General features: G+C 42.0%; 1 protein-coding gene and 1 long non-coding RNA gene across 4 annotated transcripts in view; one reads left to right on the top strand and one right to left on the bottom strand.

Moving 5' to 3' along the window:
- The window catches only part of bmpr1aa (bone morphogenetic protein receptor, type IAa), a 225,358-nt gene that overhangs the window by 144,738 nt on the left and 52,998 nt on the right, over nucleotides 1-27,622 (top strand). The window lies entirely within an intron of this gene.
- Nucleotides 125-23,465, bottom strand: LOC145360526 (uncharacterized). Its single transcript, XR_013889732.1, has 3 exons — nucleotides 23,350-23,465; nucleotides 9,514-9,606; nucleotides 125-272 (listed from the first exon to the last, which is right to left on the bottom strand). It is a non-coding gene; the product is annotated as an uncharacterized LOC145360526 (long non-coding RNA).

Here is a 27,622-nt window from a genome sequence, read left to right as displayed (position 1 = left end):
AAGTAAGATAGGTGAACGTGTAATATGGGCACAAGTTTCATATTGATCTTCCTATATGTAGCATGAACTTCACTATGACAAACCCAAGTTTAGAGTATAAATAAATACCTTTTGTGGTTTGACCTAAGCATTCACACACAACACAGAAATTGCTGATTTGCTGGTTTTCGGTCTCCAGCTCCAAAAGCACAGACTTTGTGCAGTCAATGGCTATGTTAATCATTCAGTACTACACAGTACATTCAAGGCAGAAGGTGAGAGATTTTCATATACTAAGGGAATCAAGGAATATGACAGTTAGGCAGAAGAGTTGAGTTGAGGTAGACAATCTCTCCCTTCACATACAATGCCCTAACAGAACATTTGCAACCATGGACCTCTTTAGAGACATGGATCATCTTCATTGTTGCATTCATGCAGTTTGCAAGCCTCTCTAAAAGAATAATTCTTTACCTATCTTGATCTCTTTGACCATTGATCTCATCAGCATCAAACTTCCTTAATCATTTTTTTAATTCTGTGCCAAGAAATTCCAACTTTCTCTTCCTAATTTTTGTCAGCACAGTTCTTTTGATCTACGGGATTTTTATCTCAGTTTTTACAGCAACTGTTCATTGGTACTCTGACTTGTCCAAGATATTTTCATTATTCACCTCAATTCTTCTCTTGCTTCATTGATTGTCCAATATGTGCTATGTTATGAGGCATTAATTTGCTATGATGGACTGGGAAACATTACTGAAAGGAAAAACAGTGGATAGGCAATGGCAGACATTTAAAAAAATGAATAGGTGAATTCCAGAAGTTCTTTATTCCTGTTTGGCGCAAGAATGGTAAGGGATTTGTGGTCAAATCATGGTTTACAAGGAAAATTAGAGATAGTATCAGATTCAAGAGAGGAGCATACAAATTGGCAAGAAAAAGCAATTGGCCCGAGGATTAGCAGCAGTTTAAAATTCAGCAAAGGAGGTCCAAAGGATTGATTAAGAAAATAAAAATAGAGTATGAAAGTAGGCTTGTGGGAACATAAAAACTAACCGTAAAAGTTTCTATAAATATGCAAAGAGAAAAATATTGACAAAAATGAATGCAAGCCCTTTGCAGTCAGAAATGGGAGAATTCATAATCATAAGAACATAAGAAATAGGAGCAGGAGTAGGCCATCTAGCTCTTCGAGCCTGCCCCGCCATTCAATAAGATCATGGCTGATCTGTTGTGGCTCAGTTCCACTTTCCCGCCCTCTCCCCATAACCCTTAATCCCCTCTCTTATCAAAAACCCATCAACCCGCTTCTTAAAAATATTTAGCGAGGCAGCCTCCACCACTTCAACGGGCAGAGAATTCCAGAGATTCACCACCCTTTGAGTGAAGAAGTTCCTCCTCAACTCCGTTCTAAACCGCCTCCCCTTTATCTTGAGGCTGTGCCCCCTAGTCCTACTGTCTTTTTTGAGCGGGAAGAGTCTCTCCACCTCTATCCTATCCATCCCATTCATCATCTTATACGTCTCAATGAGATCTCCCCTCATTCTTCTAAACTCTAGCGAGTACAAGCCTAGTTTATTCAGCCTCTCCTCATAGCTCAACCCCCTCAACTCCAGTATCAGCCTAGTAAACCTCCTCTGCACTCCCTCCAGGGCCAAAATATCCTTGCGCAGGTGCGGCGCCCAAAACTGCACACAGTACTCCAGCTGCGGCCTCACCAATGCCCTATACAGCTGCAGCAAGACCTCCCTACTTTTATATTCAATCCCCCTCGCTATGAAGGCCAGCATCCCATTCGCCTTCCTGACCACCTGCTGCACCTGCAAGCTGGGTTTTTGCGACTCATGCACAAGGACCCCGAGGTCCCTCTGCACCGTCGCCTGCTGCAGTTTTTCGCCTCGTAAGTAATAGTCCTTCCTACCATTCTTCCTACCAAAGTGGACCACCTCACACTTGCCAACATTAAATTCCATTTGCCATTTCCTGGCCCATTCGCCCAGCCTATCTAGATCCTTCTGCAGACTCTCCACACCCTCTGCACAATTTGCCTTTCCCCCAATCTTGGTGTCATCAGCAAATTTCGACACCCTGCACTCGGTTCCCTCCTCCAGATCATCTATATAAATGGTAAATAGCTGAGGCCCCAGCACCGACCCCTGGGGCACCCCACTAGTCACCAACCGCCAATCCGAATAGCACCCATTGACCCCCACTCTCTGCCTCCTATTTGACAACCAATCCTCTATCCACGCTAACACCCTACCCCCAACTCCATGTCCCCTGACCTTCTGCAATAACCTCTTGTGAGGTACTTTGTCAAACGCCTTCTGAAAATCCAGAAAGACCACATCCACCGGCTCTCCTCTATCCACTGCCCTAGACACATCCTCATAGAACTCCAGTAATCGGGAATAAAGAAATGGCTGAGGAGCTAAATTCGTACTTTGCTTCAGTCTTCACAAAGGAAGATATGAATAATGTACCAGCATTAGTTGAGAAATGTTGTGGGGGAAATTAATGGGATTAAAGATGGATAAATCCCCAGAACCTGATAATCTTCATTTCAGGGTACATAAGGCATTGGAAATAGTAGATCCATTGGTGGTTAGTTTCCAAAATTCTTTGGACTCTAGCTCCTCCAGATAAGAGGGTAGCTAACATAAGCCTGTTATTCAAAAAGAGAGGTAGAGAGAAAGCAGGAACTATAGACCAGTGAGCTTAATGTTGGTACTGGGGAAGTTGCTCGAGTATTATCATGGATTTCATAACTTGGCATTTGGAAAGCAGTGATATAATGAGACAAAGTCAGCATGGATTTACAAAAGGAAAATGATGCTTGACTAATGTATTGGAATTTTTTGAAGATGTAACTAGTCAAGTTGACCAGTGGATGTGGTTTATTTAGACTTTCAGAAGACTTTTGACAAGGCCAGTCTACAATGTAAAGTTAAAGCACATAGGATTGCAGGTAATGTTTTGAGATGGTTAGAAAGCTGGCTAGTAAATAGGAAGCAATGAGTTGGCATACATGGGTCATTATTCTGATTGGCAGTTAGTGACTCGTGGGGTTCCGCAGGGATCTGTGCTAGGATCCAAACTGTTCACGTTATATATAAACGATTTGAAAGAGGGAATTGAATGTGTTATCTCCAAATTTGTAGATAATACAAAGTTGGGTAGGAGGGTGAGCAGTGAGGAGGTTGCAGAGATACTTCAGTATGATTTGGACAGGCTGAGTGTGTGGGCATATGCATTGCAGATGCAGTATAATGTGGATCAATGGAAGTTATGCACTTTGATAACAGTAATAAGAAGACAGATTATTATTAGAATGGTGTAAATTGAGAGACATATTCAGTGAGACCTTGAAGTCCTTGTGCATCAGTCGCTGAAAGTAAGTGCGCATGTACAGCTGACGGTAAAGAAGGCAAATGATATGTTGGCTTTCATAGCAAGAAGATTTGAGTGTAAGAAGTACGGTAGGATGAGAGAGGAATTGGCGAATGTGGGCTGGGGGAGCGCGTTGGAAGGTAGGTCTGCTGAGGAGCAGCGGAGGATTTTTAAGGAGATCTTTCTTGGTGCTCAGCAGAAATTTATTCCAACGGTCAAAAAGGACCGTAGGAGGAGAGGTAATAATCCGTGGATAACGAAGGAGGTGAAGGAAAGTGTTAAATTAAAAGCGGAGGCGTTTAGAGTAGCTAAGAGTAGTGGGCGAGAAGAGGATTGGGAGAGGTTTAAATGTCAACAAAGATTGACAAAATTGATAAAGAAGGGTAGGAGAAACTATGAAGCTGGGCTAGCGCTTAATATAAAAAAGGATAGCAAGAGTTTTTATAAGTATATAAAAAGGAAGAGGCTGGCTAGGGTGAACGTTGGACCCTTAGAGGATGAGAAGGGGGACTTAGTGGTAGGGGATGGGGAAATGGCTGAGGTCTTGAATAACTTTTTGTTTCGGTCTTCACAGAGGAGGACGTGAATAATTTGCCGGGTGTTAGAGATGGAAAGGTGGTAGGACTGGAGGGTCTCGATGACATTACTGTTACTAGAGAGGTGGTGCTCAACAGACTGGAGGGGCTGATTGTGGACAAGTCCCCAGGGCCGGATGGAATGCATCCGAGGGTTCTGAAAGAAATGGCGGAGGTGATAGTGGATGCCTTGGTGGTTATTTTCCAGACGTCGTTGGATTCCGGGGAAGTGCCGGAAGATTGGAAAACGGCTAACGTTACGCCGTTGTTTAAGAAGGGTGCCAGGCAAAAGGCGGGGAATTATAGGCCTGTTAGTTTAACGTCCGTTGTAGGTAAAATGTTAGAATCCGTCATCAAGGAGGAAATAGCGAGGCATCTTGAGGGGAATTGCTTGATAGAGCAGACGCAGCACGGTTTCATTAAGGGAAAGTCGTGTCTGACAAATTTACTGAAGTTCTATGAGGATGTGTCTAGGGCGGTGGATAGAGGAGAGCCGGTGGATGTGGTCTGTCTTGATTTTCAGAAGGCGTTTGACAAGGTACCTCAAGAGGTTATTGCAGAAGGTCAGGGGACATGGAGTTGGGGGTAAGGTGTTAGCGTGGATAGAGGACTGGTTGTCAAATAGGAGGCAGAGAGTGGGGGTCAATGGGTGCTATTCGGATTGGCAGTTGGTGACTAGTGGAGTGCCCCAGGGGTCGGTGCTGGGGCCTCAGCTATTTACCATTTATATAGATGATCTGGAGGAGGGAACCGAGTGTATGGTGTCGAAATTTGCTGATGACACCAAGATTGGTGGAACGGCAAATTGTGCGGAGGGTGTGGAGAGTCTGCAGAAGGAGCTAGATAGGCTGGGCCAATGGGCCAGGAACTGGCAAATGGAATTTAGTGTTGGCAAGTGCAAGTTGGTTCACTTTGGTAGGAATAATGGTAGGAAGGATTATTACTTACGTGGAGAAAAACTGCAGCAGGCGACTGTGCAGAGGGACCTCGGGGTCCTTGTGCATGAGTCGCAAAAACCCAGCTTCCAGGTGCAGCAGGTGGTCAGGAAGGCTAATGGGATGCTGGCCTTCATAGCGAGGGGGATTGAATATAAAAGTAGGGAGGTCTTGCTGCGGCTGTATAGGGCATTGGTGAGACCGCAGCTGGAGTACTGTGTGCAGTTTTGGGCGCCATACTTGCGCAAGGATATTTTGGCCTTGGAGGGAGTGCAGAGGAGGGTTTACTAGGCTGATGCCGGGGTTGAGCTATGAGGAGAGGCTGGATAGACTAGGCTTGTACTCGTTAGAGTTTAGAAGAATGAGGGGAGATCTCATTGAGACGTATAAGATGATGAATGGGATGGATAGGATAGAGGTGGAGAGGCTCTTCCCGCTCAGAAAGGACAGTAGGACTTGGGGGCACAGCCTCAAGATAAAGGGGGGGCAGTTTAGAACGGAGTCGAGGAGGAACTTCTTCACTCAAAGGGTGGTGAATCGCTGGAATTCTCTGCCTGTTGAGGTGGTGGAGGCTGCCTTGCTAAATATTTTTAAGACGCGGGTTGATGGGTTTTTGATAAGAGAGGGGATTAAGGGTTATGGGGAGAGGGCGGGAATGTGGAACTGAGCCACGACAGATCAGCCATGATCTTATTGAATGGCGGGGCAGGCTCGAAGGGCCAGATGGCCTACTCCTCCTATTTCTTATGTTCTTAAGAATGGGGATGTTTTGCTGCAATTGTATAGGGCGTGGGTGAGTCAACACCTGGAGTATTGTGTGCAGTTTTGGTGTCCTTATCTGAGGAAGGAGATCCTTGCTATAGAGGGAGTACAGTGAAAGTTTACCAGGCGCATTCCTGGGCTGGCAGGTCTGTCATATGAGGAGAGACCAAGTAGGTTAGGATTATATTCACTGGAGTTTAGAGTGAGAGGTTGTCTCATAGCAACTTATAAAATTCTAACAGAATTAGACAGGGTAGATTCAGAAAGAATACTCCCAATAGTGGGGGAGTCCAAGACTGGGGGTCATAGTTTGAGGATACGGGGTGAACCTTTTAGAACTGAGGTGAGGAGAAATTTCTTCACCCAGAGGGTGGTGAATGTGTGGGATTCACTACCACAGAATTTAGTTGAGGCCAAAATGTTGTCTGATTTGAAGAAGAAATTAGGTATAGCTCTTGGGGCTAAAGGATCAAGGGATATGGGGGGAGAGAGGGGGTCAGGATATTGAATTCGATGATCAGTCATGATCAAAATGAAGGGGAGAGCAGACTCAAAGGGCCGAATGGCCTCCTCCTCCTAATTTCTATGTTTCCAAATGTCAAAATTGGTGTGATGTAGCAATCCAAGTTTCCGAGTGTTGTTTTCATAACTAATGTTGAGTTGATTATTTTATGTTCTGGTATGATTTTCTTTTTGGATGCCACAAAACAATTTGTTTCCTTACAGGTTATGCTCAGTCCTATCTTCTCACTTTCACTCGGTGCAGCGTCTCTTCAGATTCAGCAATAAGAATGGTGACATTGGCATATTTTTACATTGTTAAATTCGTAACCTCCAACTAATTCAGGAAAGTCTTCAATCTAAGAATAGTTTCACTAAACAAACGGAATAAACCTAGAGGGAATAACATCCATATAAGAACATAAGAACATAAGAAATAGGAGCAGGAGTAGGCCATCTAGCCCTTCGAGCCTGCCCCGCCATTCAATAAGATCATGGCTGATCTGTCGTGGCTCAGTTCCACATTCCCACCCTCTCCCCATAACCCTTAATCCCCTTGCCTATCAAAAACCTATCAACCCGCATCTTAAAAATATTGAGCGAGGCAGCCTCCACCACTTCAACGGGCAGAGGATTCCAGAGATTCACCACCCTTTGAGTGAAGAAGTTCCTCCTCTGACTCCTCTTTAATCTTCACAAAATATCTTAGATCATTTTCTATAATCCTTATGGTACACATGCATGTGGTGTAGGTGAGGAACTTCCAGGATTTTGATCCAGCAACAGTGAAGGAAAGGTGAAATCTGAAGCATGAAAAACTGATAAGCATGTCAGAGTTTCTTGACCTTGATGACAAAGATCTGAGACTGATGAGAGAAACCTTTATTGGTAGAAGATCAGCAGTTTATTGAATCCATGAAAGAAGGACTAGGCATTAAGTAAGGCTTTTTATTAGGTAAAGGTATTATGGGGTGGCACAGTGGTTAGCACTACTGCCTCTCAGCACCAGGGACCAGGGTTTAATTCTGGCCTTGGGTGAGTGTCCGTGTGGAGTTTGCACGTTCTCTCTCTGTCTGTGTAGGTTTCCACTCTCAGTCCAAAGATGTGCAGGTTAGGTGGATTGGCCATGGTAAATTGCCTCATAGTGTCCAAAGATATGTAGGTAAGGTTTATTAGCTATGGTAAAATATCTGAGTATATTGCTCCTTAGGAGAGTCAGTGCAGGCCAATAGAGTTAGTGCAGACTCAATTGGCCTGAACAGCCCACTCCTGCATTGTAGAGACCCTGTGGTAAAGAATATGGAACCAAGGTAAACAAATGAAGTTGAGATGGGGGGAGATGGTGGTGTTGTGGTAATATCACTGAACTGGTAATCCAGAGGCCCAGGCTAATGCCTTGGAGACACAGGTTCATATTCCAGCATGACAGCTGGTGGAATTAAATTCAATATAAGAAAGGAATCTGGAATTGAAAGGTAATTTTAGTAATGGTGACCGTGCAATCGTCATCTGTTATTGTAAAAACCCACAAATATCTTTTAAAGAAGGAAATGTGCTCTCCTTACCCAAACTAGCCACAGATCCATAGCAATGTGGTTAACTCTTCTCTCTGGAATGGCCTACTAAGTAGGCAATAAGTGCTGACCTTGCTGGTAACACCCACATCCCATCAAGTAATAAAGAGAAAGGAATCAGCCTATTAGTCTTGATCTAATTGAATGAGGAACAGGTTTGATGAGTTAATTGGCCAATTTCTAATTAGAAAATTGGCAGTAAAAGCAGGAAGAAAGGCAAAGTATGTGGGAATCTTTTGAAAAAGTCCCACATAAGAGGTTAGAATGCAAAATTAAAGTGCGTAGTATTAGGGGTAATATATTGGCATGGATTGAGAATTAATTAGCAGACAGGAAACGGAGAGTAGGAATAAATGTGTCTAAAAATGGCAGGCAGTGACTGGCGGGGTCCTGCAGGCATCAGTGATTGGGCCTCAGTTATTCAGAATATAAGTCAATGACTTGGACGAGGAAACCAAAAGTAATATTTTCAAGTTTTCTAACAACACAAAACTTAATGGGAATGTAAGGGCGTGTTAAAATGCATCAAAGTGATTTAGACAAGCACACAATTAGGAAGACATATGCTACGTCAGCCTTCCTTTTAAGAGGAGTTGAGTACAGGAGCAAGGATGTCTCTGCAGCTGTACAGGGCCTTGGTGAAACCATACCAGGAACATTGCGTGCAATTTTGGTCTCCTTATCTAAGAAAAGTTGTACCTGCCATAGAGGCAGTATGGCAAAGGTTCACCAGACTGATTCCTGGGGTGATAGGATTATTGAATGTGTAGACATTGGGTTCACTGGGCCTGTATTCACTCGAATTTAGAAGAATGTGAGGGGATCTAATTGAAGCATACAAAATTCTAACGGGATTGGACAGACTGGATGCTGTTTTTCCCTCTGGCTGGGCGTTGGGGGAGGGAGGGGTTCTTGAACAAGCCATTTACGACTGAGAGATAAGAAGCAATGTCTCCACTCAGAGTGGTGATTCTGTGAAATTCTATACCACAGAAAACTATGGAAGTGAAGTCCTGAATATATTTAAGAAGGAAATAGATTTCTAGACTCTAAAAATGTTGAGGAGTGTGGGGAGAGTGAGGGAGCATGGTGTTGAGATAAGGATCACCCATGATCATATTGAATTGGAGTGCAGCCTTGAAGGGCTGAATGGCCTACTCCTGTCTTCTTTTAACAAAGAATTAGATTTTTTTCATCCTCGAATAATTTAACCATTTGTGATTTTTTTTAATCCTAACATTTTTAACAGTGTAGTTTGAAAATCCAGTATTATTCTGTTGTGATGAATCAGATTTATCCATGAGTTTTAATGCCAAAAAACCCCAGAATGGTACTGAGGTCATCTGAACACTCGGCAAGCTCATTCTTTTTATTTTAAAAGGAGCAAGAATGAGGAGAAGAAACCTATTTATAACAAACCTGTCCAAGCAAATCACAGTGGAAAATATTAATATTTGGTTTGTGAATCTATTAGTGCTGGAGAAAAAATGAGAGTAAACCAGCGTCAAAGTCCAGTGGACATTAGATTTTCAGTTTCAGTTGGAAATAAAACAAGCTAAGAAATACTATGGATTACCCATAGATTTGTGTGAATGCTGGCAGTGATGCTCTGCACTATTGGGTTTCTAACTACAGGAAGCTCATACAGGAAGTTATTGCCTGATTGCTGGGGAATTTATTTCTCTCAACTCACTGCTGCTTCCTGAAAGCAGCATACTCAACAGTTCCTGGAGACAATATAAGCAGTTTTATTACATCAATTTCAAAAACCAGAACAAAACATTAATCACTCACCGGAAACCAACATTTTTTGTGCAGTAATAATAAGTGCAGTGATGTTACATGGACTTATTGAAAACGAGCTCTGTGCAACACCCCTCAGTGAAACTGGAAAAAAACAGGTTTGTATTTTGCTTTAATATTAAGTAATCCAAATGGCAAGTTCCTTAGTTTGTCTTGGGGTATGAGATGCACGTTATTCACCCACAGTCTATAACAATTGTAGCAGAATTTTAGTTTGCTAAAATGTTATTTTAACATTTTTACTTGAATCATGCACTGAACCATGGATGTGTGTCGGCTGCATTGATTATTCCTGTTGCATACCTAAATCAAATATAGCATCATGCTTTCCCAACCTTCTATCTACCTCTAGTTTATGTTCTTTTTTCCCTCATGTTCCCCTATAACTCATCTAGTCTGTAACATTGGCTAGATGTGTGGTTCAGATTAGTGCCAACAGAGTGGGTTTGATTCCTGTTCTGGCGAAAGTAGACTTGGAACCTATTTCTCTCCCCTGTCCCTGAAAACTACTGCTGACGAAAACAATTGAGAAAATGTTTCAGGATGAAGCGTCAGCAGACAATGAGCCAAGCAATTGCCTTTGGGCAGAACATACGTAACATGACGTTCGCTGTATTTTCCTCATTTCTACTGAACTGCAACCCACCTAACTTCTCTTCCTGTCCTGGCTCTCCCCGTACCTGCTCATCGATATTTAAATGGTAATGATATTCCACCTCAGAAATTGCCTCTGTTCTTGTGAATTACCGCCTCATCATAAGTCTTCCTTTCGTTGCCACAGTTCTAGAATGTGTTGATACTGCCCAAATCAATGCATATTTTGCCTGTAACGTGATTTCTCCACTCGACCTGGAGCAGGCTATCAAACGGGCCCATCCAAACTCTCACATGGTGGCATTTATAATTGAAGAACTTATCCCTCCTTGATCTCTTTAGATCATTTGATGTGGTCAACTGCAACACCTTTTCCCTCCATTCATTTTTGTAGGACTGCCCTCACCTAGTTTCACTGTTGTTCATTTGATTGTAGTTAGAGTTTCTCCAGAAAGGGATTCTCTTTCTGACCCCACATTGTTACTTTTGGAATCTTATCCTCAACCATCTCTCTTCTTCATCCACCTGGTTGGGGCTGAGCTTTAATATCCATATACACTGATGGTATGTAACTCTACTTCTCCATCACTTGCCTTTAAATCTCCATTCCTTACATACCAAGGGACTGTTGTTCAATGTCCAGTCTTGGTTAAGCTATATGTTTCTCCAATTAAGCATTGGGAAGACAGATGCCATCATTTCAGCCTCTGCTTTTGCGCTCTTTCTACCAATTCTGTCTCTGTCACTGGCCATTTGATCAGGTTAAACCACTGTTCACAACTATGTTTTTCTATTTAACCCCGAGTTTAGCCTTAACTCCATTATCTCTCCCATCACAAAGACCACCTATGTGAATCTTTTTAATGCTATCTGTCTCAAACTACCTGCCTTTACTGCCTCCAAATGCAACTAATACAGTGGTCTCCTGGCAGACATATCATTCTGTACTCCACACAATCTTCAACTACCTTCTACCAAGCCATGCTTGCCCATTGTTCCTATTCATACTGACATACGTTGGGTCCCAACACCTTTAAAATTCTCACTCCTGTATTCAAATCCGTTATGACCTCACCCCACCCCCTCTGTATTTGTAACCTCCTTCAGCCACAAGTGCTCTCCCTACTTTAGTATCTAGTCTCAAAATAAGTTTTATTGGTGCAGTTAACTTGTCAGTGAATCACTATAATTTTACAAAGAGACCACACTTTTCAGAGTCAATTCTCTTTCACACTGACCTACACTAGCTCCCTGTACTCAAAATATCTAAGCTGAAAACCTTTACAGATCACTCCACCTTCCTATCTGCCCTACATCTGTCATTTAGCCTTACCTCCCCTAAGGTCCACTACCTCTGGCCTTCTATCCAGTGTCCAGTCTATGACTCTACTATGTAGAATTCCATCCTTAGCCTCCTCCACCTCACCACTTTCACCAATTTTAAACGCATCCTTAATGACTATCCCTTTAAATAAACCTTCGGCCACTTAACTTTTCTGACAGTCTTATTGTTGAATTTAGTGTTGTGTGAACTGTCTGTGATGATCCTCCAATCTCAACTTGTCGGGCTTTCTTTCCTCTGAGTTCACCGTCCCCTTATCCTTCCTAAATGTCTCCCTTCACGTAAACTCTCCAACCCAAATACATGGCTATCCCTGACCTCGCCATTTCCCAGGGTCTTGCTAGTCCCATTGTATCAATTGTAATAAGGCCATCTCTGATCACTTCCTCATATCATTCTCCTTGCATGGCCTAACCCCCAGCTCCTTTTGTATCTGGCCCTGGAAGATACAAGATAATGTATAACTTACAAGACTTACAAGATAGTGAAGGGTCTAGATAGGGTAGAGGTATAGAGATTCTTCCCTCTTAGGATAGCAGAACTAGAGGGCACAGCCTCAAAATAAGCGGGGTCGGGGGGGGGGATGCAGTTTAGAATGGAGTTGAGGAGGAACTTCTTCACGCAAAGGGTGGTGAATCTCTGGAATTCTCTGCCCATTGAAGTGGTGGAGGCTACCTTGCTGAATATATTTAAGTCACAGGTTGATAGATTTCTGATAGACAAGGGAATTAAGGGTTATGGGGAGAAAGCGGGAAAGTGGAATTGATCCCCTTTAGATCAGCCATGATCTTATTGAATGGCGGGGCAGGCTCGAAGGGCTAGATGGCCTACTCCTCCTATTTCTTATGTTCTTATGGAAAAATTATCGCTCAACTCAACTGTACTACCAAGTCCCAGCTGTCTTAACTTTTGGCCCTCTATTCAGTACCACGTTTCTGCAACTAGTGATGTGCTCAGCTGCACCCTCGTTTCCAGTTTTGATGTTGTTATGAGCAGGGAAGAGAGGCAAACTGAAATCCTTTTTTTTTGCCATGTGCCAGTAAGCAGAGGTGTTTTCATTTATGAAATAGGCTGTGGTGTATTTCCTCAAACCGTCTGTGTGAATTTTAAAGTGACTCAGTAAATTCTCTTCAGCGTTAAGTCAAGAGTACAAGTTATTAATATATTCAAACCCGATTTTGCGGGGAGGGGGGGGAGGAGATGGTCGCAGTTGTATACAAACACGCGTGCACACAATAAGAAGTTAGGAATGACAGCTTTTACAACTTTAAATAATTTAAAAGGAAAAGAACCTCACATTTGGATTTCAGTTCATGTGTTTGCCAGAGTCCAGTGAGAGTTCCCTCATGTAGGAGTTACAGCTCAGGAGGGTTAAGTTAACTGAAAGTAGGTGTTACAGAATTTCTTTAAAGTTGATGATAATGCAGTGAGGTAAGGTTTGTTATACATAGACTTGCTCTGCTTACCAGGTGATGGCAGGGATTTTTCAGAAAACCAGGCTTAGGCTTAAGTTGTTTTTTTCTGTTAATGTCAAAAGTACATTTACACTGCAGTGAAGTTACTGTGAAAATCCCCCAGTCGCCACGTTCTGGCGTCTGTTCGGGTACACTGAGGGAGAATTTAGCACAGCCAACGCACTTAATCAATCTTTCATAATGTGGGAGGAAACCCACGCAAATGGGGAGAAAGTGCAGACTCCACACAGACAATGACCCAAGCCAGGAATTGAACCTGGGTCCCTGGTAGCAGTGTTTGCCAATCTGATGCAGGCTATTGGTCAGGCTGGAATCCTACTGTGGTGTCTGCAGGCTGGAGGTTAAACAGCAGACTGAGTTGTGAATCTAGGAACGTAGCAATAACTTTCCAAAAAGACAAAGTATTGGGTCATGTGATGTTGCCCATAAATTAGTGATGAGTTAATGAGCAGTTTTTGTGCCTTGGTCAAAATCCATTGTTCATCGTAGCAGATAGATGTGACTATTAATGCAGGTGTGATGAGTCTTGATGAGTTTCTTTGTTATAGTCCAGGCTGGAGAGACAAGTTGTTCGTTGGTCCCTGGTTTCATCAATTATGATGTGCCCTATCAATGAAAGGTGCGAGATTATATACAGATGAGGGTTGAGCTTGTGTTCTGTAACTGCTGTTGGAAGTTTCCAGAAGCTGTAGCTAGCTTGTAATTCACATGACCTGTAGCTTTTGGTTCAGCTTTTTAAATAGGAAAAAAGTAAGTTTTAATTTAAATAGTTTATCTTCTTTTCCTTGTTTTATGAACATGACTGTTCCCTACTCACCAATAAACCCATTACTCTTTCTTACCCTGTCAATCTCCCCAATGCGATCCTCATCATCTCTTAAGTTCAAGGGATATAAATTTGAAAGAAGATGATGGCAAAGTGATTTAACCATCCACCACCAGATCTGGCTGGACAACATTTAAAGTACTATTGGATCCTGTTGTTGACTGCTGAAGTTGCTCACTATTCCACCACCACTATTACTGGAATGTCAAAGATAACAACTGGCTTCTTTTACAACTGCCAACAGTCTTTTCAATCCCCTCTCTCCTGTCTATTCCCACTTCCAACAATGTAAATCTGAGGAACTCATGGCCTTCCTTGTCACTAAGATCAGGACTGATATCTGATCATGCCTCTGCTATGTCCCTCCTTTTCATTAGATCAGTGGTCAGACTTCCTCTAAACTTTCCCCCTGTTCCAGCCAGGAGCTCATACTAGTCTCTGGTTTCTCTCCAATTTCTCCTCATTCTCCCTTTGAGCTCACCTTCTCTGTGCAAACTATCTCCTGTTCTCGCGATCCTCTTCTCACTGAAAACCTCCCCTGGTCCCCAAGTTAATTGATATTAACAGTTCAGTCTCTCCAGGTGTTGCCCCACTCTCATGAATTCTGCTGGTATCACCCCTCTCCTCAACAAAACCAACCTTTTGGCCTTGCTGTCCTTGCAATCTCCCAGCCCAACTCCAACCCTTCTTTCCTCCCCAAAGTTCTTGAATATGTAGCCTACCAAACCTTATAATTAGTTCTGCTTTGAGATTCAGGAATAAACCCAGACACAACAGTAAACTCAAACAGTAATGAAACAGCTCTTACCAAAGTCACAAATTACATCTAGCATGACTGTGACAAAGATAAACTATCCTTCCTCCTCCTCCTGCCTGCAGATTTGCACGATTGGTCAAAGCACCCTCCTCCAAGGCCATCTCCACAATTGTCCATCTGAGTGGGATTGTACTCTCCAGTTCCATTCTTATCTATCTAACCAAAATCAGAGTATCACTTGCAATGGCTTCTCTTCCCACTCCAATACTGTTACCTCTGATGCCCCCCAAGAATCTCTCCTTTGCCCCCTCCTATTTCTCTCACACATACTGTCCCTCAGCAATAGCATCTGAAAATAGTTTTCACATGTACATGATGACATGCAACTCATTGTTGCTAAATTATCTGACTGTTTATCCAACATCAAGTGATGGATGAGCAGAAACCTTCCCTCGTTAAATATTGGAAATCATTGTTTTTGGTCCTCATTCCAGACGCCTTTGACTGCTGACTCCATCCGTCTCCCAAGCAAAAGTCTGAGATGAAACCAAACTGCTCACAACCACCATGTCATATTTGACCCCAATATGAGTTTCTGACCCCATATTTGAAATCACTAAGACCATCAATTTTCATTCCATAACATTGCTAGTCGTACAGCTTTTCGGCCCATCGAGTGTTCGTCGAGAATAACTACCAATAAAGTTGCTCAAATCCCACTTTCCAGCACTTGTACCATATCCGTGAATGTTGTGATATTTCAAGTGCTCATCCAAATACCTTTTTTAATGGTTCTAAAGTTTCCAGCCTCCTTCCCAGGCAGAGTATTCCAGATTCTCATCATTTTTTTTCTCAAATCCCCTTTGAATCTCCTGCCCCTTACCCTAAAACTATGCCCCCTCATGATTGACTTCTCAACCAGGAGGAAGAGCTGCTCCCTACTCACCCTGTACAAACCCCTCATAATCTTACGTATCTCAATCGTTCCCCCCCCCTCCACTGCTCCACAGAAAACAATCAAAGTCTTTCCTTCAGCTCCAATGCTCCATCCCAAGCAACATTCTGGTGAATCTGCTCTGTACCTCCTGCAATGCAATTACTTACATCTTTCCTATAGTTAGGTAACCAGAACTGCACACACTACTCCAGCTGTGGCCTAACCAACATTCTGTGCAGTTCCAACATAACTTCCTTGCTGTTGTACTCTATGCTGTTAGGTACCAGAGTAGAAACTCCAAAGTACGTATGAAGCCTGACTAGACCCCAACGGTTCTTCTATTTTAGCATTAATATGAGGAAAAGGTGCTTCACTCCAACTGCGATTCTGTTGAAACACTAGGAAGCTTTTATCAAATTAAAATTTACTTAACAATATGGTTTAAGTGTATTGAATGAATTAGCTTAAGTTTTATTAATTGAAATACTTAAACATGATACAATTCTTAACTGCTAACCTATCTCTTTTAGTTCCAATTCAAGCAATATGCCTCTTATAGACTTAAACTCCTTGTCAAAATCAGTTAGCAACACACAGGCTTACACGTTTGTACTTGGGCTGCCTGTGTTTAAGCCTCCAGAACATCACTGGAGAGGGAGCGATCTATTTCTCCTAGAAGTTCCCAAACAACAGCCTCCAGAGAGAGAGAGAGAGATCACCTGCTTCTTTCAGAATGCGACAGCAATTTCCTGCTTTTCCCTTTAAGCTTAGCTCCTCTTCTGAAGCACATGACCGTTTGTCAATTAACCCAATCAAAACCTGATTCTGAAAATCTAAGGAAAAAGCCAAATAAACAAAAATGAATTAACTGAGATTAAAACAAACACAGCTCTGACTAAAATCAATCAGTAATCTGCATTCTCAGCATTTGAGCTGCCTGTTTTGCAGACAAATTGGCACCATGTAAAACAGCTGAATTTTAAACATATTTCTCACAAGAAACATGATATAAATACATTTCTTAAAGGCGCAGTATCATCACAATGCCCCACTGATAAAGGCAAGTGTCCCATATGCCTTCTCAACTACATTATTTGTCTGTTCTGTTGTCTTTTGGGAGCTGTAAACAAGTACTCCAAGATCTATCTGTTCCTCTGAGCTTCCTAATGTCCTACCATTCATTAAAAACTTCCTTGTCCCATTACTTTCTCCAGAGTGCATCACCTCACATTTATCAGGGTTAAGTACCATCTGTCACTGCTATGCCAATCTGACCAACTTATCTATATCTCCCTATAACCTCTGACCTTCACTATTAACCACCATACCAATCATGGTGTCACCTAAAACTTACTCATCATCCCGAAAGAGCCCCCCATCCCCATTTTCTCATCCCAATCATTTATGTATATAACATTAGCACTGATCCTTGTGGTATGTCAGTGGACACCAGCTTCCAGTGACTCAAGCAGCCTTCTACCACCAGCTTTGTGTATTATTACTAAGTCAGTTTCAGATCTATCTCACCAAGTTTTCCTGAATTCCACATGCTTCAACCTTCTCAATCAGCCTCCTATGTGGGACCTTTTGCGAAATTTTATATGAAGTGCATCATCTGCACTCCCTTCATTCACACACTTGATCATGTTTTTGAAAAATTCTATCAAATTTGTTAGCCAAACCCACACTGATTATCCTTCCAAGCGGAGATTAATTCTGTCCTTCACAACTTTCTCCACTAGTTTCTCTACCACTGATGTGAGACTCACTGGTCTGTAATTCCCTGGTTCTTTTCTACCAACCTTACTTGTTCTCCAGTCCTCTGACACTTTCCCCATGATCAGAGAAGAATTAAAAATTTCCATCAGAGCCCCTGCAGTTTCCTGTCTCACCTCCCACAGTAGCCAGGGGATCTGTCAAAAGCTCCAGTAATTTCTCACTTTCTATGTCGAACTGCTTGAATCCCTTGTCCTGAATTCTCTACGTACATTCCTCTTCTCCTGAGTGAAGACCAATGAGAAGTATCCATTTAGCACACTTCATCCTGCGGCTTCACACACATTACCTCCTTGGACGCTAATGGGCCCTATTCCTTCCCTGGTTAACCTCTTCCCTGTAATGTATTTATAGAATATCTTGGGATTCTCCCTAATCTTGTTCACAGGTTCTTTTTCATGCCTCCTTTTGGTCTTCTAATTGCTTTAAGTTCATTCTTGCTCTTCCTATATTCCTGTCGGGCCGCAGTCGAATTGCTCCCTTCCCTTTCGTGCTCTAGACTTGATTATTCTAATGCACTCCTGACTGACCTTTCACATTTTGCCTTTCAAAGATTGAGGCCATTCAAAACTCTAATGCCTATGCCCTGACAGCAAGTCCTGTTCATCTATCTCCTTCTGCTTGCTGACCTACATTCACTCTTCAAGCAGTGCCTTCATTTTAAAAAGTTCCTCCTTGTTTTCAAACCTCTCTATTACCTCACCCTACCCTTTCTCTCAAATCCCTTATCTAATAGTAGCCTCTTGAGCGCCCCCAATTTTAGTCACTAAACCAATACCAATCATGCCTTCAACTACCTAGGCCCTAAGCTCTGGAATTCTTCTCTACCTGGCTTTTCTTATTGCCTCTTTGATCAAGCTTTTGGCTATCTGACATCCCCTTGTGTGGCTTGGTTTCATATTCAGTCCACAATGCTTCTGTCAAGTACTTTGGGTTGCTTTATTTCATTAGAAGTACTATACAAATATAAGTTGGTGCATAGCATTTTAAAAGTTGCAAATGTATCAACAATTTCTGAGCTGTGTGACAAGGTTTTTGGTTGTTGTAGTGGATGAAATGCAGGATTTTGAGATGCTGTCAGACAAATGGTTTAACATCAACGATCCAGACTGTTGGTGGCAGTGATCCAGAGGATGCAACAGGGGAAGTGTCCTGGGATGATTGGTGGACAACAATCCCAAGGCAGTCTTCCTTTGCCTAATGCCTCATTTGTCAGCGCATTGAATATAAGCTCCTAGGTAGTGTCAGTTGTTGGAGATTTTCTGAAGGCTCCATTTGAAGCACTGTGATAATCAGCCTCTGGTACCTTAACAATGGAACAAGATTGTGCTTGTTCAATCCACCAGGTGTTTTTGTGGTTTGAATTCTTTTGTCTTTTAGTGGCTGCATTGTAGTGGAAGCAAGCCGAGTGGCAAGGATGATGTGTGTAGAGTCAGTGTTCATGTATAAAATGGTGAAGAATAAGATCTTTTTGAACACAGCAGTCATAAATGACTGTGGAGTTTGAATGCAAAGAAGGTGTTGGTAACTGAGAGCTGTGGTGCTAGTGGCTGAGGCAGCATTCAACACATTGGAAAGAAATGGAGATCAGAGCTGAGGGTGGCAACATCGCAGAGAGTAGGTTTGGGATTAGGCCAGAGCAAAGATTAACAGAACTAAGAAGCAAACAAGATTTCCATTCAGAAACTAACCCACTAACACTATTTTCTTACTTCAAGAAAGCTTGCTTTTCCTTTTCTATATTCTTCACACATTAGCAAACATCTCTTGGGGGGCGGAAGGCATTCTTCTAATTACCACACAAGTTCATTTGCATTGCTTCATTGTGTTTTTTTTAACTGAAGCAGAGTTATAAAACCAGGTACAGAAACAATTTAATGGCTCTGAAAATTGGACTCTTATTCTGGCAAGACAATCACAATTGATGTGTCTTTCCACTCGGTTGTATTTGTGGAGTAAGTTGGGGCATGACGACCGTAATGGTGGTGTTTCTTTGACAAATTAATGCAACTTGTTGCCTGCTTCTGCTGGAGCCCTATGGGGCTGCCCCTAAATGCATCTTTAGCTTTTTGGGCTGTTGAAAATGCTGGCAGGGAGCCAAAAAGATAATTCTCTGATCGGGTTTGTGATCGTGTGCTTGACTGACCATGTGTGAACTAGCGTGACAGGCTGTGATGGTAATAAAGGACCATCTTGTACATTGTTAACATTATGCTCCTGCTTGTTGAACAGGGATGTCTGCATAGTTGGCGCTTGCCAAATGATTGGGTTCAATGACTTTACTGAGGTGGTATCATTAGTATGGCTAGTTCTGCCTGTCAGGAGTTTAATTAAAAATGAGATATGCCAGCAGTTCAGCCAAGTTACTCTGAAAGAAATGCAATTTATTATTACAGTGTATGTGTCATGCTAAGATTAATAGCTTCTTGTACAAATTCTGTTGACATCAAGTTTAGTATCTAGCCCCATATGAAACTGCTATTGGCTCAGTTAACTTGTTACTGATTCACTCTAATTTTAAAATGCACATCTTACACGTTCTGTTCTCTACTATCTCCCATTCCTGATCCATTTGTAACTTTGCATTTTTATTATTTTTGTATTGATCTCAAAGACATGTTATTGTTTAAAAAAAAAAGCTATTGTGTAAGTTTGAGAGCAAATGACAGATAATGCTGCGGGCTTTGACATCATCCTGTGCCATAAAGTATTTCAATACTATATCTTTTGATTTGAATATCATGCTGCATTTGTATTTTTTAAGCAGTAGTTTCTGCTCAAGTGAGACTTCCTTTGTTTCTGTTTCTCGACAGCTTGTCGTTAGAGCAAGTATTCAATTAATTCTGTCTGGAGACAACGCTTGTTTATGACAGCGAAGGTAGCCTGGTTGGATAACATGCAATAATTTGTGATGTGGGAACTTGCACCAAAGTGAGCTAACCATGCACAGTATTGTAAGATCAGATCACTTAAATGCTTCTCGAGTATAAGTCGCCTTGAACAATTTGTGCTAAATTCCAAAACGGCTTGGGAAAGAAAGGGCCACCTTCGATGCAGGTTTTTCTTTAGTTCTTCTGGGCACCAATTCCAAATGGGAGTTTGATGACTGGAATGCTCGATTACACTCGTCTCACTGTTAGCTTCTTAGTCAGGAAATCATGAGTTCAAGTCACACTCTAGGGACTCTCACACACAATTTAAGCTGCCAATCGAGTGCATTACTCTATAAATGCGGCACTCTTAAAGGTATAGTCTTTAAAAGGAGAGATAAACTAAGACTCTGCCCTGCCTGTCCTTCAGTTGGCCATTATTGATGCAGGTACATGTTAAAGAAGAGCAGTGAATTCTCCCAGTTTTCTGACCAGCATTTATCTCTCATCTGACAGCTAAACAAATGATCTGATATTTATTTCATTTGAGTTTGACATGCAAATTGGGTGTTGTTTTTCCTTCCCAAACAGTGACTATATCTGAAGTATTGGGCCATCCTGAAGTCATGAGAGTTGTTACGTAAAGGCGAATCTTTCTTTTCATTAAGCTGGTTCCCCAAACTTAAAGGCACAGCTGGCACTTCTCTAATGCTTTGAGATGCCTGACGTAGGTACTTCGAGTCTACGAAACACACAGGAGTGCGGGGATCACTGTTGCCTGGTAAATCATGACCCTCTCTAGTTTGAGATCCTGTCCTCAAATACTTGTTTCCTCAGTTGATTGTAGGTGAGCTGGCATGTTGGAGGTGATTAATTTTGTCATCCGTGTCTGTTTTCATCAAGAGTAGCTTCACAATTACAGACAATAGTCCATATTTGCAGTTGATTGAGTAATAATTCATATTGATTACCAAACTAGTAAAAAAAAGCTTGAGCATTTTGCATTTAGTTATTGTGATATACCCATTTTGATCTGAATGAGGGAGAATTGCTTTGATCAGGTCAAGGTTTTTATATAGGTTTTACGACAAATTATGAATGTAAGATGTGAGATAAAATGGTCATCCCTTATGCACCCATAGTAAAATTACATTTGGAGCGTTATATTTAGTTTCAGTTTCTGTACTGTATGAAGTAAATTGAGGAAATGTGGAGAATCACGAGGATATTGCCAAATATGAGGGAATCACATATAAATGTTTGAAGAATTAATGCTCTTTTCATTAGTATGGGGATTATGGACTTTGGATAGTTTTTCAAAATTATCAATTGATTGGACAGATTGTTTCCAGTGACACAGAGATCTAGAAGAAATGGACATCGATATAGATGAAATATGAGGTTTACACCAGAAAACGTGATAAGCTATTTTATACAGAGGATTGTGAAACAATGGAGTGTATGACTGAAGATTGCAATTGAAGTGGAGACTGAGATTTAGGAGGCCTTCACAAGGGCAATTAAGGGTGGCAACAATTGCAGAGAGATCTGGATAGGCTGAGTGAGTGGGTGAGGACCTGGCAGATGGAGTATAATGTTAGCAAATGTGAGGTTATCCACTTTGGTAGAAATAATAGTAGGCGGGATTATTACTTAAAGGGCAAAAAGCTGCAGCATGCTACAGTGCAGAGGGACCTGGGGGTCCTTGTGCACGAATTGTAAAAACCCAGTCTGCAGGTGCAGCAGGTGATCAAGAAGGCAAATGGAATGTTGGCCTTTATAGCGAGGGGATTGAATATAAAAGGAAGGAGGTCTTGCTGCAACTGTACAGGGCACTGGTGAGGCCGCAACTGGAGTACTGTGTGCAGTTTTGGTTGCTGCATTTGCGGAAGGATATATTGGCCTTGGAGGGAGTGCAGAGAAGATTCACTAGGCTGATGCTGGAGATGAGGGGGTTAGCCTATGAGGAGAGATTGAATAGGCTGGGTCTGTACTTGCTGGAGTTTAGAAGGCTGAGGGGGGATCTTATAGAGACATATAAAGATAATGAAGGGGCTCGATAGGGTAGAGGTAGAGAGATTCTTCCCACTTAGAAAGGATAGCAGAACTAGAGGGCACAGCCTCAAAATAAGGGGGGGGGGGAAGCGCGCAGTTTAGATTGGAGTTGAGGAGGAACTTCTTCATTCAAAGGGTGGTGAGTCTGTGCATTCTCTGCCCGTTGAAGTGGTGGAGGCTACCTCGCTGAATATATTTAAGTCACGGGTAGATAGATTTCTGATAGACAAGGGAATTAAGGGTTATGGGGAGAAAGCGGGAAAGTGGAACTGATCTACTTCAGATCAGCCGTGATCTTGTTGACTGGCGGGGCAGGCTTGAAGGGCTAGATGGCCTACTCCTGCTCCTATTTCTTACGTTCTTATGTAACAAATTTCCAGACATTGCATGAATGGAAAAGAAAATCAAAGACCTGAGCTTTGTTCCTTCCTGCATCTGGCTAAGAGCCCTACAAGAAGTGATTATTCTAAGATGGTTCTGATTTAACAATGAGTGATAATGGAAACTTTCTGAAACATCTCAGCATCACGTGGCCAGGCAATCTGATTCAGCCACATGAGATTCTGTCTCTGGCTCTTACCTCCCTTTTAGGAAACAGTTAAATTCTTTAACAAGTCATTGTGGCATCAACTAATTTTGATAGCAACAAAAACATACAGTACCTTTATTGTAATGAAAAGACTTGATGCACGTCACAGTAGCAATATTAAACAAAATAGGATATCAAGCTACAGGAGAAAATATTAGATCAGATGACCAAAATGTTTGAAAGAGATAGGTTTTAAAAATTGTCTTAAACAAGGAAAGTAAGGTGGAGAGGCAAAGGGGTGTAGGGAATGAATTCCAGAGCTTTGGGTGGAGGCAACTGAAGGGCACAGCCACCAGTGGTGGAGCAATTATAATTGGAATATACACAAGTAACTCATCAAAACAATACATGTATAATTTTTAAATCATCTCGTTCCTATATTGGCGATGATTCATAACAGGGAAAGTGAATGTTACCCTATTCCGTCCTTGAAAAGATTTATGGCTAATTGATGTTTTAAAGTGATCATAAGATGCCCTAAGATGGAGATGGATACAACCATATCAACTCTACTAATGTTCATAGATCATAGACCATAGAACCCGACAGTGCAAACACAGGATTTAGTAACAGGAGTAATCCATTTGGCTTGTCGCACCTGCTTACCTTTCGATAAGATCATGGTTGATTTCAACTCCACTTCCACTTTCTTGTCTGCCCCCTATATCCCCTGGTTCCATTGTCTATGAAAAATCTGTCCAACCCAGTTTTGAATAAGTTCAATGACCCTGCCCCTACTGCCTTCTGGGAACAGAATTCCATAGATCAAATGGCCCCTGAAAGAAAAAAAATCCTCATCTCCGTCTTAAAATGAAGACATATTAATTTTAAACTGAGAAATTTAGAAGACTTTCACAAGGTCAATTGGGGATGGCAGCAAATGCTGGCCTTGCAACATTGCAGGAACAGAACAAAACATTGAAGGCCTGAGTTTTGTTGATCTCTGCATCTGGCTAAGAGCCCTACAGGAAGTGATTATTCTAAGATGGTTCTGATTTAACAATGAAAGGAAGCATTTAATTCATGATTAACTTATCCCGTGTCCTGCCACTCAGTAACCCAGAGAGTTGTGACCACACATCTGCAGTTTTTTCATGAGCTTCAGAAAGCAGTGCTCTGATGAGGGAGGCATGGTCGCACAGTGATTAAACACTGCTGCCTCTCAGTGCCAGGGATCCAGATTCGATTCACAGCTTTGGTCACAGTCTGTGTGGAGTTTACATATTCTCCCCGTATCTGTGTGGGTTTCTTCCGGGTTTCCCCCCTCAGTCTGAAAGATGTGCTGGTTAGATGCATGGACCTGAACAGACGCCACAGTGTGGTGACTGAGGAAATTTCATAGTAACTTCATTGCAGTATTAATGTAAACCTTACTTGTGACTAATAAATAAACTTTAACTTGATGTGCTTCATTGATATTGATATGTATAAGAACATAAGAAATAGGAGCAGGAGTAGGCCATCTAGCCCTTCGAGCCTGCCCCGCCATTCAGTAAGATCATGGCTGATCTATCGTGGCTCAGTTCCACATTCCCGCCCTCTCCCCATAACCCTTAATCCCCTCTCTTATCAAAAACCCATCAACCCGTGTCTTAAAAATATTTAGCGAGGCAGCCTCCACCACTTCAACAGGCAGAGAATTCCAGAGATTCACCACCCTTTGAGTGAAGAAGTTCCTCCTCAACTCCGATCTAAACCGCCCCCCCCCTTTATCTTGAGGCTGTGCCCCCTAGTCCTACTATCCTTTCTGAGCAGGAAGAGTCTCTCCACCTCTATCCTATCCATCCCATTCATCATCATATACGTCTCAATGAGATCTCCCCTCATTCTTCTAAACTCTAACGAGTACAAGCCTAGTTTATTCATTGTGTGTGTCTGGTGCAGATATTTGTATTCTGGTGTATAATATTTTGGAAGCTGAGGTTGGAGGGGAAAAAAGAGCAACTGGCACGCAATAGGACCAAACAGTGACAAAGTTTGCATTTACTTTCCTAAAACATCTGTTTTACCACATCAACAACTTTACATAGCTTTTGTAACAGGCAAATTTGAAGGAAATTGAGCTTACGTTCCTCAGATTTAAACCCGCATTTTCAAATCAGGAGAACAATTTGAATTAGGGTTTAATATTGTATGACTTTTGTTTAAGTAATTGAGCCAGACTTTAGATATAAGTTGTATTTATGTAACTAGGCCTGTTTTTACACAGATTGCCAAACCTTTAGCCAAAGTGAGTTGTTTTGATTCCCTTGAAGTCATTGAGTGAAAAATCAGAAATAACTTCATCACCCAAGGTGGGGCTCAAAGCCATGACACGGGGATTAAGAGATCCATTAACTACTAACTGTGGTGACTGTGCTCTTCGACAGCTCAGTGTGATGAAGTCTAGTGTGTGGGTCAGGAGGATTAGCATACTTTCCACTTCTGTGTACTAGCTTGCTTCTAATTTTCAATCTGCATCTCTGGTTAGCAACAATCCGAAAAAGAGAGTCAACTGTCCCTGAGCGTCTCAATCTTGCAACTGAAAGAGAAATGCTAAGAAAAAAGGAGACACTATATATTGCCCTCATTGATCTCACCAAGACCATGTGAGTAGAAACAATCTATGTAAGCTGTTGAAAAAAAAGCTGCCCAGTGAAGCTGCTCAGTGTAATTTCTTTCCATGATGAGGTGATGGATAAGATCACTTATGACGGGGTCACATCAGAACCTTTCAACGGGGTCAAACAGGATTGTTTTCCCGCGTCAACACTCTGGCATATAATGTTCTCTTTGCTGCTGTCATATGCCTTCAGGTCATCTCTAAATGTGCCTGTTTACACACCAGAATTGATGGAAAATGTCCTGAGGTCTAAGGCAAAGTCCTCATCAGAGAGTTACTCCAAAATGATGATGCTGTATTAGTATTCCATACCAACGAAGATCTGCAGAAGCAGATGTACAGATTCTCTCATGCCAGTAAAGACTTGGTTTGATAACCAGCTTCAGGAAGACCAATGAGATGATCCAAGATGTTGTCATATCACCGTCTAGCAACAGTGACAATTGACGCTGGAGATTTTTGATAACTTCACTTGTCTAGGCAACCACAATTGCCAGTAATCTGTAACTTGATGCTGAAATCATCACATGTATTGCAAAAGCTGCACAATGACAGCCTGACTAAAGAACACTGCAAATCTACCAAACCTTCATCCTTGGTGCACTCCTCCTCAGTGGTAAGACCTAGACTACATAAGCTGGGCAAGAGAAAAGGCTGAATAGTTTTCACTTTTGTTGTCTCAGATGTATCCTGGCAGGACGAGGTCACCATAGCTTTGAGGTCCTCAGCATACTAATTCTTTCTGCATACACTCATTACTAAGCAGGCAAAGTCTGCACTGGCTTGACAACATTCATTGAATGGATAACAGCCATATAGACAGAGTATGGTGGGTCACTGGGTCATGGCCTCCTGAGCATCCATACATCTGCTACAAGGCACCTGCTCATGTATTATGAAACTGATGGACATTGACAACTGGGAGACAATCACTGATAGCTCAGGCCACTTAAGGCTCACTGTTTGGAAGGGCATCCGAGGAGGCAAACAGGAACAAAACCTCAACTGGCCAACAAGAGGACCCAAAAAATAGCAAATCATGCACCTTCTCAGCCCTGTCTTCCTCTTCATCAGATGCTACAGAGACTATCAGCCAGAATAGGCCTTCTGAGCCACAACAGGCAATGCTTAATATCATGAGTCAAGCCATCATCTTACAAGACAGAAGGCTGACACCAATAGTTTTGTTTCAATGAAGATGCTAATTTCATTGCAACAAAACTTCCTGAAATACAAATGCTGATTTCATTGAAAATGTTTCACTGATCTTTATTTAGTGCATATTTCAAAATCTGTTTGAATATAAGTCAGGAGTGTTTTGGAATACTCTCTCTTTGCTTGGAAGCTCCAAAAGCACTTAAGCTTGACACTAAGGCTCCTTACTTAGCACTTTCCAAACTTGTGACCACTACCATCTAAAAAGTCAAGGGCAACAGATGCATGAGAACACCATCCACTGTAAGTTCCCCTTCAAGCCATCCTGACATGGAAATATCTGACCATTCCTTCACTGTCACTGGGCCAAAATTCTGGAACTCTCTCCTTAACAGCACTCTTGGTGGACCTACTCTGCATGGACTGCAACAGTTCAGGATGGCAACTCATCAGCCTCTTAAGGGCATAAGGGATGGGCAATAAATGTTGGCATAGTCAGTGACACCCACATCTCTTGAATGAATAAAAAGTATTTTTGGAAAGCTGATGAGTCTTAAATTTTCTTAAATGTGAGTTTTTGTTGAGTAGTTAAAGGACTGATTGAAAAAAGCAATTAGACTTTTTGTCTTACCACGTGGCTTTTCTATATCCTGTGGGTGACATCAGATGCATTTATTGCTCATCCCTATTTGCCCCAAGGGCAATAAGAGTTAATCATACAATATGGATCTGAGTCACCTAGGTCAGATTAGAAGAGGAGGCAGACATTTTTTAAAACAATGATCTAGCAAATTTCATGACCAGTTCCTGCTATCAACCCGTAAAATGATTGAATTCAGTGTTCCACCTTGCCATGGATTTGAACTCATCAAGTCTAGGTTGTTGGTCCAGTTTCTACTGGTAGCTTATGTAGTGTATTCATACCTACACTTCATAAGAAAATATAACATCAATTTGTACAGCTTGATGTTGTCTATCATGTTTCTTGTAAGCTATCCCAAACTCTTGGTTTCGAAATACTGCACAACTAGTAATGGACCTCTAACCATCAGTACTTGAGCCTAAGATGTAAGTGCAGTGTTACACAAGAAGTAAGTAGCACTGAGCCTTTTGTTTAGCAAG

The sequence above is a fragment of the Carcharhinus amblyrhynchos genome, chromosome 31 (genome assembly GCF_965287045.1).
Source record: "Carcharhinus amblyrhynchos chromosome 31, sCarAmb.v2.hapA, whole genome shotgun sequence".
Lineage (NCBI taxonomy): Eukaryota > Metazoa > Chordata > Chondrichthyes > Carcharhiniformes > Carcharhinidae > Carcharhinus > Carcharhinus amblyrhynchos.
Note: the sequence above shows the minus strand (reverse complement) of the source record. Positions and strands in the feature narration are given on the sequence as shown.